Raw genomic sequence first — 18,756 nt, 5'->3', positions numbered from 1 at the left:
GGTCCCCAACCTTTTGGGCACCGGGGACCGGTTCCGTGGAGAGAAGGTGCGTGGTTTTGTGTGCTGCCTGCATCCTGTGGATGGGGCTTTGCTTGTTTGTGCAGACCAATTGCTGGCATGTCGTGGCCCGGTACCCATCCATGGCCCGGGGGTTGGGGACCCCTGTAATATAGAGTACCCTTATATTGCTGGCAATGAATGCAGAGTTTATCAGTGTTCACATGTAATATAATTAGAAACATAGCAACAAGAATTTAATAATGCATATGAATCATAAAACAGAAATAATATATCTAATAGCATATATTTTAAAAATGCATGTTAAAACCTGAATGGAAGGCTCATAAAGACAACCCTTCAGTTAATACCTTATTAATCACTTAACGTCTATTAGTTCAGTACAGTATTTATTTTTATGGATACCATCTAATTATTATAATTTCAAAATTTCATTTATTTCATTCTTTTCTCGGGATATAGAAAGCAAGTATCCACCCAGGTATCCTTGCATGTTTAATTATGGAACATGGGGAAATTTTGAAAGCTGATTTGGGAAGCTTTTCATAAAAATGAACAGGGGAGGGAGAAATATCACTAATATTTGCATGTTTTTTGTTTTGCTCATCGCATTTTGCATTCCACCTTTGCACTGCATCTTTCTCCAAGCGACTTAGAGAAGTGGCATGAGATTGTGCAACGTTACCTGCTTAAAGAATAATAATTTATCCAAGAATCCCATGAATGCACAAAAATGTGAATTAAGTTTTCTGCTCGTCTACTGAAGTCTAAGATTATTTCCATTATACAATACAGGTTGTTGTTGTTGTTAGTTGCAAAGTTGTGTCTGACCCATCGTGACCCCATGGAAAATGTTCCTCCAGTCTTTCCTGTCCTCTACCATCTTCTGGAGTCCATTTAAGCTCACGCCTACTGCTTCAGTGACTCCATCCAGCCACCTCATTCTCTGTCGTCCCCTTCTTCTATTGCCCTCCATCTTTCCCAGCATCAGGCTCTTCTCCAGTGAGTCCTTCTTTCTCATTAGGTGGCCAAAGTATTTGAGTTTCAACTTCAGGATCTGGCCTTCTAAAGAGCAGTCAGGGTTGATCTCTTCTAGGACTGACTGGTTTGAACGCCTTGCAGTCCAAGGGACTCACAGGAGTCTTCTCCAGCACCAACAATACAGGTAGTCCTCGGTTAAGCACCAAAACTGGAACTGGCAACTCTGTTGCTAAGCAATGGGGTCACAAAGTGAAAAATCATATAACTCCACCAACTTACAATGGCAGTTCCAGCATTTCCAGTTGTGGTCATTAAGCAAATCACCAGTGGTCGTTAAGCATAATGTCACCTGACATGATCTGTGACTTCCTGCAAGCTTCCCCACTGATCTTTCTTGTCAGAAGTCAGCAGAGAAGGTCACAAATTGCGGTCATGTGACTATTGTAATTATGCACCACTTGCCAAGTTTCCACATTGCAATGGTGTGATCTCAGGGATGCTGCGGTGCCTGCAACTTTGAGGACCTATCTTCAATGTCCTCATTCAGAGCTGTCATAACTTTAAACAATCCTGAACAAATGGTCACTAAATGAGGAATCCCTGTGGAAGCTGCGAGCCAGAGAAGAAAAAAAAACCTGCTAAATTTAGTCAGTTTATATTTTGTGTTCTATATTTCATTTCAAACAAGTATATAATCTCTTCTTGAATAAGTGCTCACTTATAATAATGTGCAGGACAACTTAAGCCTTTATTAGAGCAAGGCTTTTCAACCTTTTCACAGATTGGACCACTTTTCAGACATGACAATATTCAAGTACCACCAGTGCTTAGCAAGGTGTCAAGAACTTGATGTCTAAAAAAAGGGGGGGATTTGGGGCTTTACTGGTTAGATTCATTTGTTGTTATAGAAATGGCTAGTTTATAACATTAAGGAAAAGTAAAAAGTTGAGGTTCAATGTTAATGCTTCCTTCCTACTGCAACAGTGGAAGTCAGGAGTCAATGCCTTTTCTTTTCTTTTTCCCTTCTCTCCCTCACTTTTCCCTTTTTCTCTCACCCTTTGCTAGCAAAAGCTTCTCGCTCGCTCTCACTCCCTCTCACTTTGCTCACAAAATCTTCTCTCTATCGCTGTTTCATTCACTCACACATTGCTTGTGAAAGCTTCTCTCTCGCCTTCTCATTCACTCACACTTTGCTTGCAAAGGCCACTCACTCTCTCTCTCCTCACCGCTTCTCTAACAAATGCCTCTTCTCTTCTCTTTTTCTCTTCTCTTCTCTTCTCTTCTCTTCTCTCTCTTTCTCGATGTGTTTTTTTCTCTCTCTCTCCCTCCAAAACCTGCTCCTTTTATAGCTACTCCTCTCTCCGCCCTCCTCCTCTTCCTCCTCCTTTTCTCTTCCGGGTGAGCTGGAAGCTCCAATCAGCATGTAGCTGCGTGCTCAGATTCTGGGGCTTCTGCTGAGTCCTGCAGCGCCAGGTGGTCTCCTCCAGGCCTGTGTGGTGTTGCTTTAGCTCGTTGCCTCCCCTGCTACACTTGGCTAGGGGTAGCATACTACCTGCCAGGTGCTACCAGTGCTACCACCGGTTGAAAAGCCCTGCATTAGAGGACATGAAAGGTAGTGGAAGGGAAGACAAATAGAATTGACTGTGCCTGTAAGCTTTGTGAAGTTCACAGTTTCTTTGCTGGTACATTGTAAACATATTCAAATGTTTCTTCTTTATACTGCAGTCATATGCAGATTTACTATGAGATAAGCTCCATTTGTTTCAGTTAAGTAAATATGGGACTACATCCTTGATGCTTCAGTGCACTGGAGTCTTATGTACCTAGCTTTAAAATATCACTTGGAAAAATGTTGTTTAGGATATTGCAGAATCAATGACATATATTTTATAAATAACCTAAAATGTCCCATAGTTCAATCAAAGGAAAGAGGCTTCCAATGCAATAGAAAGCATAGTATATAAATAATTAACTTACTGGCCTTAAGAAAAATCCCCAAATCTATTTCATGGATTTTATGATCTCTATGTAGCTGAATTAAAGACCTCAAAAATGTGTTAGTCAAGATGTCTACCATCAGGCTAGATGCTTTTAAAAGGAAGTTGTGTGGAGTGGTAGAGAAAAAAGGGGGGAAAGCTACTGATATGAAAATCATGAAAATAGAAACTCAGAATTAAATTGCACCAAGAGTAATCTAAGCTTGATCTTTGTATAAAATCTTGATTTTCTAGCCATGCTTGATTACCTTACAATAAGCTGATTCAGTCATTAAATAAATTATACAGATTAAAAGGTTGTTACAGGGTAGGGTAGACAAGCTTTTAAGAATGCTGGGCATACTTGGAACTTTGAAAGCATGTTATGGACAGTCTCACATAAAAGCTCCCCATGGTGGCTTCCTTATTCGTAAAACAACTGCAATTTTATTTTTTCTATTAGTGTTTTGCTGCATGATGGCTTCCCATTTATTTATTTTAATTAAAAGAATCATTTCAAAGTAATTAAAACTAATTCATTTTATTGTAGGAAGGATTTAAAACTGTTGGTTTGCTTACCCTCTATGATAGAGATAAATCTTTTGGGGAATCTATCCTGTGAAAAACATGGCTGTCACCAATCTCTGCATTCTGTTTTTTTAAAATAAATAAATGGTGGACATTCTGTAAGCTATCCTGTCCTCTCCATCCATGACTTTGTTTACTCAAGACATTCAAGACAAAAAAATCAAGAGATTTTCTGAAATATTTTGTTAAAGTCAATTTGGAACTCATAGATAAACAGACCACCGAATGGAATAATTTTGTATTGACTGTACTTCTCTGCAGCAACTCTGTCTATCAAACTAACTTTTAAAGGAATGTCAAAGATTAGGGTAGAAGGAACTTTCTCAGTATTTAAAAACAGTACAATTATTGAAAAGCCAAGATGCATTTGTTTGTTCTTAAGTGCATTTTTCCAGAGCAAAAAAGAATTAGGGAAATATTCACATGATTTCTTTTGGATTAGAGACTTTCTAGTTAGAAGCAGTTTTCAAAAGAATCTGGAAGCTAGTTTTTATTTTTTTTTTAAAGAAAAGGCAACAATTTCTAACTCGGGATATATAAACTGCCCTTAGCCTTAACCTTGCATGCTAAAATAAAATTAAATTGGAATAAAGTGGGGAGTGTCCCAAAGGTGCTTTTCCAAAAGGCAACTGGAAAAGAACTTTCGTGACAACCATGACCTGGGTGATTGAGAATCTTCATAGGCAAAGTGAGGATTGTTTTTGCTAAAGAGACACAATATGTTAGGTGAATTGGCTATGTAGGAAAACATAATAAATCAAAACAAAAACCCTGTGACTTTGGATAGGCTCATAAACTTTTGTGGCTCATAGAAAGTGGATTATTTTTTATTAGTTTTTTGCTGCAAAGTTGCACTTCAGGAAAGTCTGCAATAAAGTCATGTTGGATGACTTCTTTTGAAACCAGGCATGACACGTCTGTATCCATGCAATGCCTTCTCGCTCTGAGCAGCCAATCTCTGCTTTCCCAAAGGAAGGGCTGTGTTCTGCCAAGGGTCTTCTCAGTCCGCTTTTTTGCTTCCATAAGCAGCAAGATCTTATCAGAGCACAGCACAGAGCTACCAACTGTCATGTGTGGTGAGAGGTTACCACCAAGTAGATATATTGGAAAATGTTCAGTACAAAACTTCCTGTCCCTGTGGTCCAACATCTGGGCCAGGTGGACATAGTTTTTCTTACCCAAAGAAGAGAGGATTACATTAATTCATCCAGTCCCAAGCAATATCTTTCCATGAAATTTTACATCTCATTAGCCACCCTTCAACTTCACTGCTTTGCAAATTATTTTTTTATGGCCTCATTTGAGAACAGCTTCTAAGAAAAAAACAAGTCTGGCAATTCCACAGACCCCCCCCCCTTCTGTATAATTAGGCCAGGTTCTAGTGCAGGACGTAATCATAATCAAGACCTTTTTTTCCCCTCAGAAATCTGTTCTAGTTAAACCAGTGGAAACACCTAGCTCATGTAAACAGCAGCAGTTCAGCCAGCAGGAAAACACCAAAGCATTCAATTCTAGAGATGACAACAATGGGAATAGACTTCTATTGGGGGTAAAAAAGGTCAATCAATCAATTCCAACTTCTCATGGAAAAAAATGATCTTGCGAAGTTGGAATTGATTGATTAACCTTTTCCCCCCAAAAAAACCCTTCCTTTGTTTCCCTGCATGCAGCGGCGGATCATGAAGGAGAAACAGCACGGAGCTGGGAGTCAGGTAAGCAAAGAAAGGCAATTCCTGGGGGGAGTGAGGATTTCTTTCCTTACCTGCCTCACTTGTTCCATGGCTGCTTTAAGCTGAGCCGCGTTGCTCTCACCAATGGCCTGCTCACCTTCCCTCCCTGAGCCTCCAGCACTTCAACTGCTGCTTTGGTTGGCCTGGTGGCCCCCACCTCAACACCCTGCTCATTGCCGCCCAGCACAGCTGCCCCAGGGCTGCAGGGGCTGGCCTGGCACAGGAAGGGCATGCACCCCACCCTCCTGCCACTGTGCAGGGTAAGGTTGCCATGCCTGCCCCTGCCCAGATTGCTCACCTCTCCCAAGCATTTTTTACTAACCTGCCTTTCAGCTGCATTCTGTTTCTCCGTTTCTCAGCCATCGCCACATGTTTGTGGGACTACCAATAAAAAAAAACAAAGTTCAATCAGACTTTCTAACTTCTTGAGATCTCGTGAGAAGTTAGAAAGTCTGATTGAACTTTTTTTTTTTTTACTGGTAGTCCCACAAACATGTGGTGAAGGCTGAGAAACGGAATGCAGTTGAAAGGCAGGTTAGTAAAAAATGCTTGGGGGAGGCAAGGCATTTGGGCAGGGGTGGGGGCAGCAACCTGACCCTGTGAGGTTTTGGCAGATGTCTGGCAGGAGGAGGGAAGCAGTTGGTCCACCACCACACTCTCGCCGCCGTATTGCTTCTCCACCCCATACACGGACCCCGCCTCACCCCCGCGCACTTACAGCTTACTGGTGGCGTTACTGGCAAAAAGTAAGCCCACCCCAAAAGTAAAACCTTGTGCTTAAAAGAAAGTAAGGCAGGTCTTATTTTCTGGAAAACATGGTAGTCCTCAGAATTTGTATGAATGTATTCTGAGGTCCAAGAGCCAAAGTCTTAAACTAATTACTAAATAAAGTATATAGAATAGAATAGAATAGAATAGAATAGAATAGAATAGAATAGAATAGAATAGAATAGAATAGAATAGAATAGAATAGAATAATAACCTCTGGGGGTGGAGCGTCCACAATTTCTGAAGGCAAGCTGTTCCACTGGTTAATTGTCCTCACTGTTAAGAAGTTTCTCCTTAATTCCAGGTTGCTTTTCTCTTTGGCCAGTTTCCAACCATTGTTTCTTGTCCTGCCCTCTGGTGCTCTGGTGAACAACCTGACCCTCTCTTCTTTGTGGCAGCCCCTCAAATACTGGAATACTGTAATCATGTCACCACTATTTCTTCTTTTCTTTAGATTAGCCAAACCCAAGTCCTGCAGCCGTTCTTCATATGTCTTAGTCTCCAGGCCTTTGATCATTTTAGTTGCTCTTCTCTGAACCCTTTCCAAAGTCTCAATGTCTTTTTTGTAGTATGGTGACCAAAATTGATTGCAGTATTCTAGGGTTTTATAAAGCAGTACTAATACTTCGCATGATCTTGATTATAATAATGGGAGTCAGTATTTCAATCCTACATAACACAATCAGAATCAGATTTACAGAATAAGTGAATCAGATGTGAGAATGTCAGTCATGTGTGACAATCAGTTGTTTGGGCACATCCACAGCAGCTATGCAGATAATATTTCCCTTGTCTGATTATACTATAATAATTATACTATAATAATGCTTTCCTTGTCTGGTAAGAGGAAATTGACACGAAGCTCCTCAGGATTATTTGATGCCTGTAGCAAGAGAAGGAGGATGAATTTTCTTTAAATATAGGAGAAGGAACAATGCAGCAGGATGTGGAGAATAATTCAACTGAACTATCAGGGGTAGGTTTAGCTAATCATGTTTTCTTTTTAAAAAATCTCTCATGTAAAAATGCTGGTTACTATATTTGGCTTCAAAAAAGAACCTTTGTTAGTTTGGAGAAATGAGCAAGTTGATGTAATTGGAACTGGTTACTACCTAACATGGTTAAATAGAGTTTGTACAGAAATGGGGTTAAGTCCCTTTTTATTCAGAGCTTCAGCATCTAAAAGTCTTTCTTAGCCTGAATGAAATGAAGAGAATATAGGGACTCAAAGGAAACACCACATGATAGAACTTTTTTACATGTTTAAGTCCAAGAGGACTCAAATTCATCAGGGAGAAGGGATGGAATCAGTCCAGCTGAAAAATAATAGCATTTAATCCAGTAATTAAAGATTAATAATCTTGCTCTAACCACAATCTTCAACTAACCAAGCTTGAATCTCAAAATTCCATTATATGTGCATTTGGGGCAACACTTGCTCTTATAAACTTGGTGATAGTTTCCATTTGTGTGTAATTTAGGTAAGGGCCTAGCTGGAGACATAGGGCAGATCAACCTGGAATTTTGTTAGGAATAATTTGAGAACTGCAGGAATAGAATCTCCATCTTTTGTATGGAATAATCTTAGGATGAGTGAAAAGCTTCTTTGAGCCCACACAACCACCATTTTGATGTGTGCATTCAATGAGCTTTAGTCTTGAAAGTAATCCATACAGTACAATAAAGGCACCTTTCCCATCAACATGTACTGCAGAAGTCTACAAAACATTATGAGAAGATTATGATAACTGACATTCATTTTTTTTTGAGGAGAAAAATTGGGGAAAACTTCAGTAGAATTATAGATGTATCTATTTATACATACATACCAATGACCAGTTTATGGACTGTGTACATTTCCACCATATACTAATGTCATACTTATAGATTATATCACCAACAACCACCATATGCTCTATTTTCTTTTCTTTTTTTTTAAGGGAGGACAAGTCCATAAATAGAATTGCTTTAAATCAGTGTTCTTCAAACTTGACAACTTTAAGATGTATGGACCTCAGCTCCCAGAATTCCCCAGCAAGTATATATAGAGTTCAATTTCCAGAATTCCTGAACCCACATGCTAGCTGGAAAATTCTGGGAGTTAAAGTCCATCCAATTTAAAGTTGCCAAGATTGACAAACACTGCTTAAAATGCTTCTTCCTTCCCTGAGGAATGTATATTTTGTAGCCAGATAAGTAAGTAGAGTTTGATTTTTAATTAGTAGTTTACTATATTTAACTTTTAAGGAAATAGTCAACAATCCAGTTTATATGACTCAGAATATAAAGTGCACTTTTAAGGGGAAAATCTATGCAGAAAAGATTGAATCAGTGATGAATTGAACCTGGTATACGAAGAAGCAACTTGAAACCGTGATACTTTTTTAGCTTTGAAAAAAAGCCTGACTGAAAATTTTAAAAGAAGATAAGGTTTGGGTTTCTTTTAAGCTTATTTGCATATTTTTCTTTTAAGCTTATTTGCATATCACTTTCATTGATCTTTTCCTTTTAAAAAACTTATGAAAAAATTGTTCTATTTCCCCCCACTCATAACAGCCAACATTGCAGGTAAGAAAACATCAAAAACTCTATGTGTAAAGATACTTAGAAAAAAATAATCCTACTGAAACTACAGTATTCTGTCATTGATAGCACCATACATCAGCTAGTAATATATAAAACTAGTAACAAGCTTTTCAGTTGAATTTTTCACTTCTGATAATATCTGCACTGATATCAAATGTGCAAGCTGCATTTATCTTTCCATTAATTTCAACACATCATCCTTAGTGAAGCATGCAAACCAGTGTCTGCATTTCCTGCATCGGATGAGGAGGACACATCTTTCTCTTTCTCTCCTGGCCACTTTTTACAGAGGCACGATTGAAAGCATGTTAACAAACTGCATCACTGCCTGGTTTGGTGGCAGCAGTGCCTCAGATAGAAAGTCCATACAGAGAATGGTAAGGACAGCCAAGAAGATCATAGGAAGCTCGCTCCCTGGTTTTCAGGATGCTTCTTATAAGCGCTATGTGCTTAGAGCTCAGAGCATTGTTAGAGACCTCACACACCCGCTTTACAGTCTGTTTCTGTTGCTCCCCTCTGGGAGGAGGTTTCGAAGTATTTCTAGCAGGACTACCCGATTCTGTAATAGCTTTGTTCCCTATGCCATCCGTCTTGCAAGATTCATTTTTCTCGCCATGCACATGTATGAACTAGACTGAACTACACTGTTTTTTCTCTGTGTCATATAATATTTGTGGGTATATGCATAATTCTGTATTTATTTTTGTCATATTTCTGTAGTGTATATTGGAGGTGGTGACCCTTTGTATGCAATGAAATTTCATTTTAATGTATGCTGATTAATGTACATCCAAAGTGACAATAAAATTATTATTCTATTCTATTCTATTCTATTCTATTCTATTCTATTCTATTCTATTCTATTCTATTCTATTCTATTCTATTCTATTCCATTCCATTCCATTCCATTCCATTCATTTACTTCCAGTGATTCTCTTAAAGGTGGGAAATAAGGCCATGTAAAAGAATTTGGATTTCTCAAAATGAAGTAATCAGCACATCTGACCATAAGTTCAATAAGACCAGTGAAGATGCTTCTCCTGGATCACTAAGCTTTTCCACTGCATCCTTCAAAATGAGAAAGGTTTCGTTACAGTCAGGTTCAAAAGAGAATAAAAGGTCTTTCTTTCCTGAAGTTCCTGCTTTTGACATCACTCAACCAGCTATGTATGTCAGGAGCTGATGCTTGGAAGACTGTGTACAATGTGAAAATTAATCTTTTGGGCTAAATTCAAATCCCCATTTCTGCATTATGAATTAGGCCTGCTTCACTTTGAATTCTCTTGAATGTGAGAAATGACATAGGGATACATGACCATCTTCTCTAACTTTTTTCTTTCATAGTCATGTGAAGCCATCATTCACTACATTATTTCTAAACTGATATGCAAAAGGAATAGGAAATAAATTAGTTTCACCTTAATAGTACATACTGAACACAGTCATTGATGGTTGTAAAAGATAGCTCACACCACATGTTTATACTTGCTTCCTCCAGCCTTAGTATTTCTTTAGTAAAGCTCAAACAAAATCAGTAAAGAAATAGGAATTCCAATGACTGCATTACTCAGTTGGTGTTGTTTCCTGATACCACATTTTCTTTACTAAATGTATACTTTAAGCTACTTCCATTTCAGAATTTGATGCTTTGATTCTAAAAAATGAAAAGCCCTGTAAAATATAGTTGATCAAGTAGAAAATCCCACTTCCATCATCCATTTGTGACTTTCTCATCTACGAGTCATCAGTGGAATGTTGTTATAGTGTATCTGATGAATAAACAACCAACTGTTCCACATTTTGGGAGTTTTGTTTTAATAATGTAACTTTAAGTCATGCCTATTTTCAACTTTAACTCATGCCTATTTAAACTTTGCAAAAGTAGTATGGTTTAGAGAACATGAAATGAAACAGGTGCTTATAACTTATAGGAGAAGGAAAAATCATAACCTGCTGTGTTTTAATGAAAAAAATCTTCAAGAAATAATGAGAGTTGCTCCAGCCACAAGAAAGCTATATGCGACTTAGACGTGCCAACAGCATTACCTACTTTTGTGGAGAAGATAGCTCTGTATCTGTAGAAATTGCTTGCTGAATTCAGTCTTTCTTGTTAATAGAGTGTTTTATCTTGATTTGCCAGGTAAGTATTAGTGCTGGTGAAGAAAATAAGAATTGATTTACAATCTCAGCTGCATTTAGTTAGCTTCAATGGAGTATCTGCTTTTTGTATGTGAGAGTGTTTTTATTCTGTTGTAGCACAGAGAAACAGCATAGACTGTTAATGCTTGCATTGTTTAAAAAGGTTACACAAGCAGAAATAACAATTGAAATCAAAATAATTTAAATGCTATGTTTTATTTATTAAAGTACCTCTATACTATTGCTTGCTGCTAAATTATGAGTCAGGATGATGCTCAGTGGTGTCTAACAAGAGTCAATAGTAAGATTTCTGGAAAGAAGGGAAGACTATGAAAAGAAGTATAATTTTAGTAAGATGCAAATTGTGAATAACAGTAGTTGACTTTTCATTCAGAACCATGGACAGTTCTTTGTTTGGCTGCAATTCTACATTCTATCCTAGGTGGTAATTAATTTGACCTTAATCAGATCTAAATTTGACTTGATATGATTGCCGTATTATAACTATTCCTCTTTATCAGTTTTATAGCTGCATTTTTATTCTTTATTTCCAAATGAATCGAATATTCCAGGCAGTTTACATAAAATAATGAATATAGAACACATTTAAAATAATGAAATAAACTTAGCTTCTATTCCAAAAAAAACTAAATGGAATCTAATTCCAAAAGCAGGGAAAGTGGAATCCAACTGTAATTCTACAAAGAAACTACTGGAGAATACTTACTTCTATATGCACAGCCTTTTTTCCATGGAAATTTATCGGAAGGATCTCATCAGTAAATCTCAAGATTCAGTGGGATTCAAAATGGGAGGAATGATTTCTTAAGTAGTCTGGACTTAAGTCCAGTTCACATACTTTTCATTGTGAAGACTTATATATAGACTAAAAAAATGTGTCTTTTAAATCTCGATTCTTCAATTAATTCAACCAATTAAATAATAATCCAGTATCTGGGTGTTAGATGAGCTTCTTCTGATGCAGGGCTTCTATGTGATGCAAGTTTCAGTTTCTATGATCACTGAAAAATGTAAGCAGACAGACACCCTCCACACACACACACACATGGACACACAACATCACCATACTAGCAAATCTAGGAAACCCATTATTTCATATATGCCTATTATAACAAACCTTCATTTTTGTTATGACACAACAGTGCCCTCTAAAGCATTTGATAATGTGTCTCCATACTGAAAAGAGTCTGGTTTTTTTTCCCACTGGAAAAAAAATAATTTCCCATGTAATCCATTTGTTTAATGGCACAGATGGTAAAAATTAAATGTACCTATATAACTTCACCAAGCAGTGTTAGGAAGGTGGGTGCACATTTTCTTAATTGGGCAAAATAACAGCCAGTCTTCCCAGTATGGCTGGTTTTCATTTACCTTCCATACAACCAAAGCATTCTCAGAATCTCTCTTCAGTCATCCTCTCTGCATGAAACTCTCATGCTGATTCAAGAACTTTAAAGCTGATTCAAGCTTAATTTACTTGAAGTAATACAAGGTGACTGTACTGAGTTCATTTGAAATTCTGTGTCTGTGATTGTTACCTTGTCTTGTTTTTCCTGTATTTCTTTTTTCACCATGTTTTTTTTTAATATCCAGAATTCTGCTTTTAACAGAAGCTTAGCAAGAAATTTTCTTGCAAAGAAACATTCTCATGCGTAACAATGCATGGTAATACATGTTCCCTTGAATTTAAGCACCACGTTTGCACCTTGGGCTTTGGGAAGGAAGATCCAAAATATTTTTATTTCCCAAAAGCTTTACTGAAAGGAGAAATTTAGGGTATAAGGTCTTACAATTCACCAACAGAACTGAAGCTCTCAAGAGCTTCAACCAGGCAGATGGCAGCCTATCCAAAGTATCTTTTTTCCCCCACAGGGGAATCCTTAGAAAAAGGTGCCGCCAATGAAGTTTTAAATTAGACTGTCTCCAGGGTTGTAAATACAACATGAAAAGCAATAATGTAAAAAGGGATGTTTTAGTTTTGCTTCCATAATATAGTGGTTTTTTGTGCAAATGCTCCTATAAAATTACACTGGGAGAAATGTGAATACAAAAAGTTCCTAAGTGCTGCATTTGGATAAAATGTGGTAAAACTGATACAAGTCAAATGATAAGGTAGATGGGGCCTATCATGTCTTCTTCTCATAAACATATTACCTAAATCACAGTTCCCCAAACTTTCCATGGGGGAGGGGATGGGGAAATTCTGCATGAGCAGTGAACAAGTGCACATACATGTGCAGCTTCATTTGTGCGAGCAGCAGACGCACCCACCTGCCACTCACACAAATGGAACACACGTGTGCACACTCGTTCAAGTGGGATATGCGCACACATGCACTTGGCTCCCACTTCCACGGCCCGGTTCCGAACAGGTCAAGGCCCAGTAGTGGGCTGCAGCCAGGAGTTGGGGATCCCTAACCTAAATAAGACTGAAACAATGTTTAGCTCGGAGCTCTGTCCCTCATTTCTTCATTAGAAATTGTGATAGGAAACACACCAAGCAAGCAATGGATGTACATTGGAAAGACTCCATTTATGAATTTGTTCACAGTGAGAGCAAAACCAGGCAAAGTGCTATACGTGTTTCTTTCCAAGAAAATGAGATAACGTAGTGATTCCACATCTCAAAATAAGGCTGATCTCTTAAAATGCAAGAGTCTATTGAACAAAAACAATGTTTGAATTTATTAGAAGTGCATGTTGCTTAGATCAGCTTTCTCTCTTTCTGCATCTTTACCCTTCATTTTTCAAAAAGTGTGTGGTTATGCTGAAAATACAGGGTCACTTTTTTCCTTACCTCTTACTCTTTCCAGCTGAGGAAAAAAGATACATCCTTAAAGCTGAAATAGAACAATCCTGATTTTTTTTTTTAAAAAAAAAAAAAGTAAAAAGATTTAGGCCCATGACCTGAATTAAAGTTACAGTCTTAATACCACCACATTTTTTTCAACTTCTCAGTCTAACCTACAGCCCTGAGATTTCTCAGAGCTATCTCATTTAAGTGTCGTAGACTTTTTTTCCAGCATCATCCATCTACTATAAGATGGTGCTTTGTGAACACCCATTTTAAATGTTACTATGCCAAACTAATTGCTAGAAGGGAGAATATATCAGCAAAATTTATAAATATGATTATAGGAAAAATAAGAGGGGGGAGAGAATAGCTTTGAAAATTACCTAATAAACAGAAGAACTGTGAATTTTGACCATACAGCTTAAAAGTTGTCATTTCTTGTCAATTTGTTGAAGAGACAGAGAGAAACCCTGAACATATAATATACTGCACAATCTGTTGCTCTAAATCAAGTGCAAATTTCTCCTTACAGTGCTGTATTCCATTTTAAGCATGTGTCTGTGCTTTAATATACTATTGATAGTAATGCATATTTTAGCTCTAACTTCAGGAAGAAGGTCTTGTGAGGCCAGCAGCTGCCTTGCAAAGGGACAAACCAGGCATGCCTTGTCAGCAATGGGAGAAAGAAGACAGCTAGGGTCCAGGAGGGATTGTAGAGGTGGCAGACCACAGGTTAGCAGGGGTGACAAGAATGGTGGTGTGCAGGGTAGTGGGACTGGCAGAGCACAAAACAGCAGGGACAGTGGAATACAGAGTGCAGGGCAACAGGGATGGCTGTGCACAGAGTTGTAGGGGTGGTGGGGCACAAGACAGCAGGGGTGGCAGAACACAGGCTGGCTGGAGTGGCACAGTGTGAAATGGTGGGGCAGCAGGAAGTGGAGTGCAGGGTTGCAGGGGTGATGAAGTGCAGGGCAGGGAGGCAGCAGGAGCAGCAGAGTGCAGGGCAGCAGGGATGAAATGGTCTGGGGAACACTGGGGAACCAAAAAGGCAGAGATGTGGGAAGATAGGTGGGTAAAGAGAAAGTTGAAGCACACATTGTAGTTGTAAATGTGGGTGGATTGCCAAATGTCTGAATTTTGATCATGGACCATGGAGGCACTGCAATAGCCATAATATCAAGGACTAGGTATAAATGCCATTTGTTCAACACTGTCAGAATTTTGAAAGGTCACTGAATGGATTGCCATTAAGCAAGGACTATTTGTGTGCACCTGTTTGAGCATATAAAAGCAAACCTATATATTTATCATATAAGTTCATCATTAGGCTTAGGTTCTTAGGAACTGTGGGGGTGCAGTGGTTAGAATGCAGTATTGCAGGCTGATTCTCCTCACAGCCTGCAGTTCAATCCTGATGAGGCTCAAGGTTGACTCAGCCTGCCATCCTTCCGAGGTTGGTTAAAATGAGGACCCAGATTGTTGGGGCAATATGCTGTTTCTATAAACCTCTTAGAGAGGGGCTGTAAAGCACCATGGACCATTATATAAGTCTAAGTGCTATTGCTATTGCTACCTTAAGACAGGATTCCTAGCGATTCTTTGGCTTCCTTCTTTCTAGTCTGGCATGTACTCAAGACAATTTATATAAGGCAGGTAAATATTATTATTAATAATAATAATGCTAGAGAGAAGTTCCTTGAAGATAGGCTTCAGCATGAGTCCAAAAGTTCAGAAGACAAAAACTCTGGTTCTGGTGACTGACTCAGATTGGATCCTGCAATAATAATAATATTTAGAACGCTAAATCCAAATTATTAAGAAAATTAAACAGTTAAAATTAACAAAAAATGACACTAAAATTAACAAAAAAATAATATTTAATTAACAATTAAATATCTGTGTCAACTCTACAATGAGCATGGCTGCAGCCATTTTTTCTTCTCATTCTAGGTTGCCACATAGAATGGAGGGAGAGAGGTTGCCCAGATGCTTCATTAGTCAAAATAATCTTCTGTCCCATGGGAACCAAGGTCATTGGCTGCTCTGGAGACTGCAGGCTGGGCGTTGCATAAACAGCCTGCCAAATAAGCATATTGGGGAACGTAGTTGCTTGCATAGTTTTGTGGGTGGGACATTTCACTTTGTAATTGGGCAATTGTTACTTATGTATTTAGACTTGGTTTCACTTTTGACCATGCCGATACTTTGTAACTAATAAACATGTTCTTTGAGGAACTTTCAAGCCTTGGAGTTCTGCTTTATTCCTCTCTGTCTGTCAGAACCATGGCATTCTGCTCCTTAGGCTCTTTTTCTGAAATATCTAGAAGTACTTCAGGATTGGTGCTCAATATGAGGGTCTCCTTGGACTTACAGCTTTTGCTCATGGAATAAGTGGTAGCTATAGTCAAGAAGGAGATAGTGCAGTGGCTCAGTGGTTAAGAGACTGGGCTTGTCTACTAGAAAGCCAGCAGCCCAGGTTTGAGACCCAAGCGTCATGTGACAGGATGAGTTCCCGTCCTCCTCCCTGCCAACCTAGCAGTTTGAAAGCATGCAAATGTGAGTAGATAAATAGATAGCAATTCAGTAGGAAGGTAACAGTGCTCCATGATGTCTGTTGGTCACATGACCACAGAAATGTCTTCAGACAGCACTGCTCAATGGCTTGAAATGGAGATGAGCACTGCCCCCTATAGTCGGCAACAACAGGCAGAGTAAAATCCACAGTGATTCCTTTACCTTTTTATAGTCAAGAAGGCCTTTGCACAAATTAATTTAGTGGACCAGTCGTGCCATATCTGACACTCATGCTTTGGTTACCTCACATTTGAACAATTGCAATCTACTACAAATGGGGCTGACTTTGAAAACTATGTGAAAGCCGCTGCTGGTCAGGCTGCAGCAGCAAGGAAGTTATGGGTTTGTCATTGTAGGTCCATTTAAACACTTAATTTTTGTGAGCTGCACTAATTACTAATAGGTTTCCAAATGAAATTCAATGCCCTTCATGGCATATGGCTAATTACTTAAGGAACTTCCATATTGCTGCCAAACCTTACATGATCCAGCAGAGTTGGCATGCTCCAAGTCCCATCAATTAAGTAATGCTACCTGATGGGATTCAAATTGTAGATTTTCTCTGTCATAGCTCCCATCTTTTGGAATGACATTCCTCCAAAGATTTATATACCCCTCCCTTCAACCTTATTTAGATTAGCTCATAAAATGTGGTCCTTTTCCCAAGGTGGAGAAAAAGTGGACGGAAGGCTTTTATTAGTTGTATGATTTGTGAAATCCTGTCTGTTTCCTCTGGACATTCTTTTTTGTATTTTGGATTGTGTGGTTTGCTTTAATTTAAATGTATTGTATGCTGACCAAAATGTAGCTGGGTAGCTTATAAATTTAATAAAATAAAACAAGAATTAACCTTGAGAAAGCCTAGTACATTTATTTATGCTCCAGGTAAAACATTGTTGCTGGCATCATCACCTTGCACAATGAAGAAACTCCCTGTACAGGGGAGGATGGATTATATTTTAAATAGTCAATCTTGCATTCAGTCTGTAACAGAAATAAGAAACATAGCCTTTGCTTGGAACAGGAATTTTTGAACTGCTGTGAGGACCTCCCGGGGGGGTTAAAAACACCTAGGGGGGAGGGGAAATTTAAAAAAGCTTGCTCAGGCTTGTAAAGGCAAAATGTGAGTACTCTCAAAACCTCTTTGCATTTTCCCTGGGGAGTAGATTTCACTCTTGTGAAGTGGGAGTGAGTTTTGACAGCCTTCCCTATTTCCCTGCACGGGGCTTTGGTTCTTGTTTTGCCTCCACAAGCCCTTTGGATTGGAGAGCTGCAAAGGCTGAGAATCCCTTTGATGTAGAAAGCAAATTTTAATTATTAAAAGAAAGGGGTATATTTGTTTTTTACCCACTGCTAACCTTATAGAAGCCATTATTTTGTTCATGAGAAGATCACAACATCTACCTTTCATTTTAGGACATCCCAGGAAATGTGAGAATCCCTGGCTTAGAATGTATTTGTAACAGAATGTATTGTGGAATCTCCGCTATGAATGGAAGGGAAGACTGGCCATAAAGACAAAAACAAAAAAGTAATAATGTAATTTATTGGCACACAACAATTTGTGGGTATATTTATGGCTAACTATTGATTAATGTGTTTAATTTCAGTTAATATAAAGAGTAAGCTAGGAAGCAGGGAAAATTTATTCTTAAGCTTGGTTTGGGTTTTGTAAAAAGAAAAGGTGACAATTAAAAGTACACCAAAATAACTTCGATATGGCTCTGAGTAAGAGAAGAAAATGTAACAGGGCTCCAAGTACAATTAAATCCAGGGCCAATGGAGCAGTGAACTTGTAAGGATCAAAGGATTTGGTCTTATTAAGTTCAACTTGGTTTGAAAATTAGATTGGTTTAATGATACATTATTATAGATTCAATATACTGAATACTTCACAGACCTGTTCATTTTACAGGACTTGCAAGGCAGTCTGCATCAATCATTTTCAGAAGAAAACCTCCATATATTAGTTGGATATATCTTCAATATATTTATGTGGAGTCAATGTTTCCATCATCACCTTTAGTATCCACGATCGTAATCAGAATCCTCCTACTTGAGGTTGCACTTCATTTAATATGCTTTGAGACTCCTGGCATAACAAGATTAATGTTTTACCAGAAGTTTCTACTAGTACAAAGTACAATAATGAAGTAAGTAAATCAATCTCTTTCTCTCTCTCTCTCTCTCTCTCTCTCTCTCTCTCTCTCTCTCTCTCTCTCTCTCTCTCTCTCTCTCTCTCTCTCTCTCTCTCTCTCTCTCCCCCTAACCCTCTCCCCCTCCCTCACCCCTTCTCCTTCTCCCTCTCCGTCCGTCCCTTCCTCCTCTCCTCCCACTCTGTTTCTCATATGTGGGTACGGATATATATGGTTAGACTGGAAAATAGGGAAGGTCCAGCTGTGTAAGGCTGCTTTGTACTACACAAACATTGCAAATTGCCTCATCAAGGTGCAGAGACAATTTTGTTGGAAAAGAAGTGGGGGAGAGGGAATGGCCATTTTACCACATGTAGCTGCCATATTGGTTTGCAAAAGAGCTTCACAGTGATGCTTTGTTCTGGTCTCCATGCAGGTGAAACACG

Source organism: Protobothrops mucrosquamatus, unplaced genomic scaffold (assembly GCF_001527695.2).
Source record: "Protobothrops mucrosquamatus isolate PMUCROS unplaced genomic scaffold, P.Mucros_1.0 scaffold2355, whole genome shotgun sequence".
Lineage (NCBI taxonomy): Eukaryota > Metazoa > Chordata > Lepidosauria > Squamata > Viperidae > Protobothrops > Protobothrops mucrosquamatus.
Note: the sequence above shows the minus strand (reverse complement) of the source record.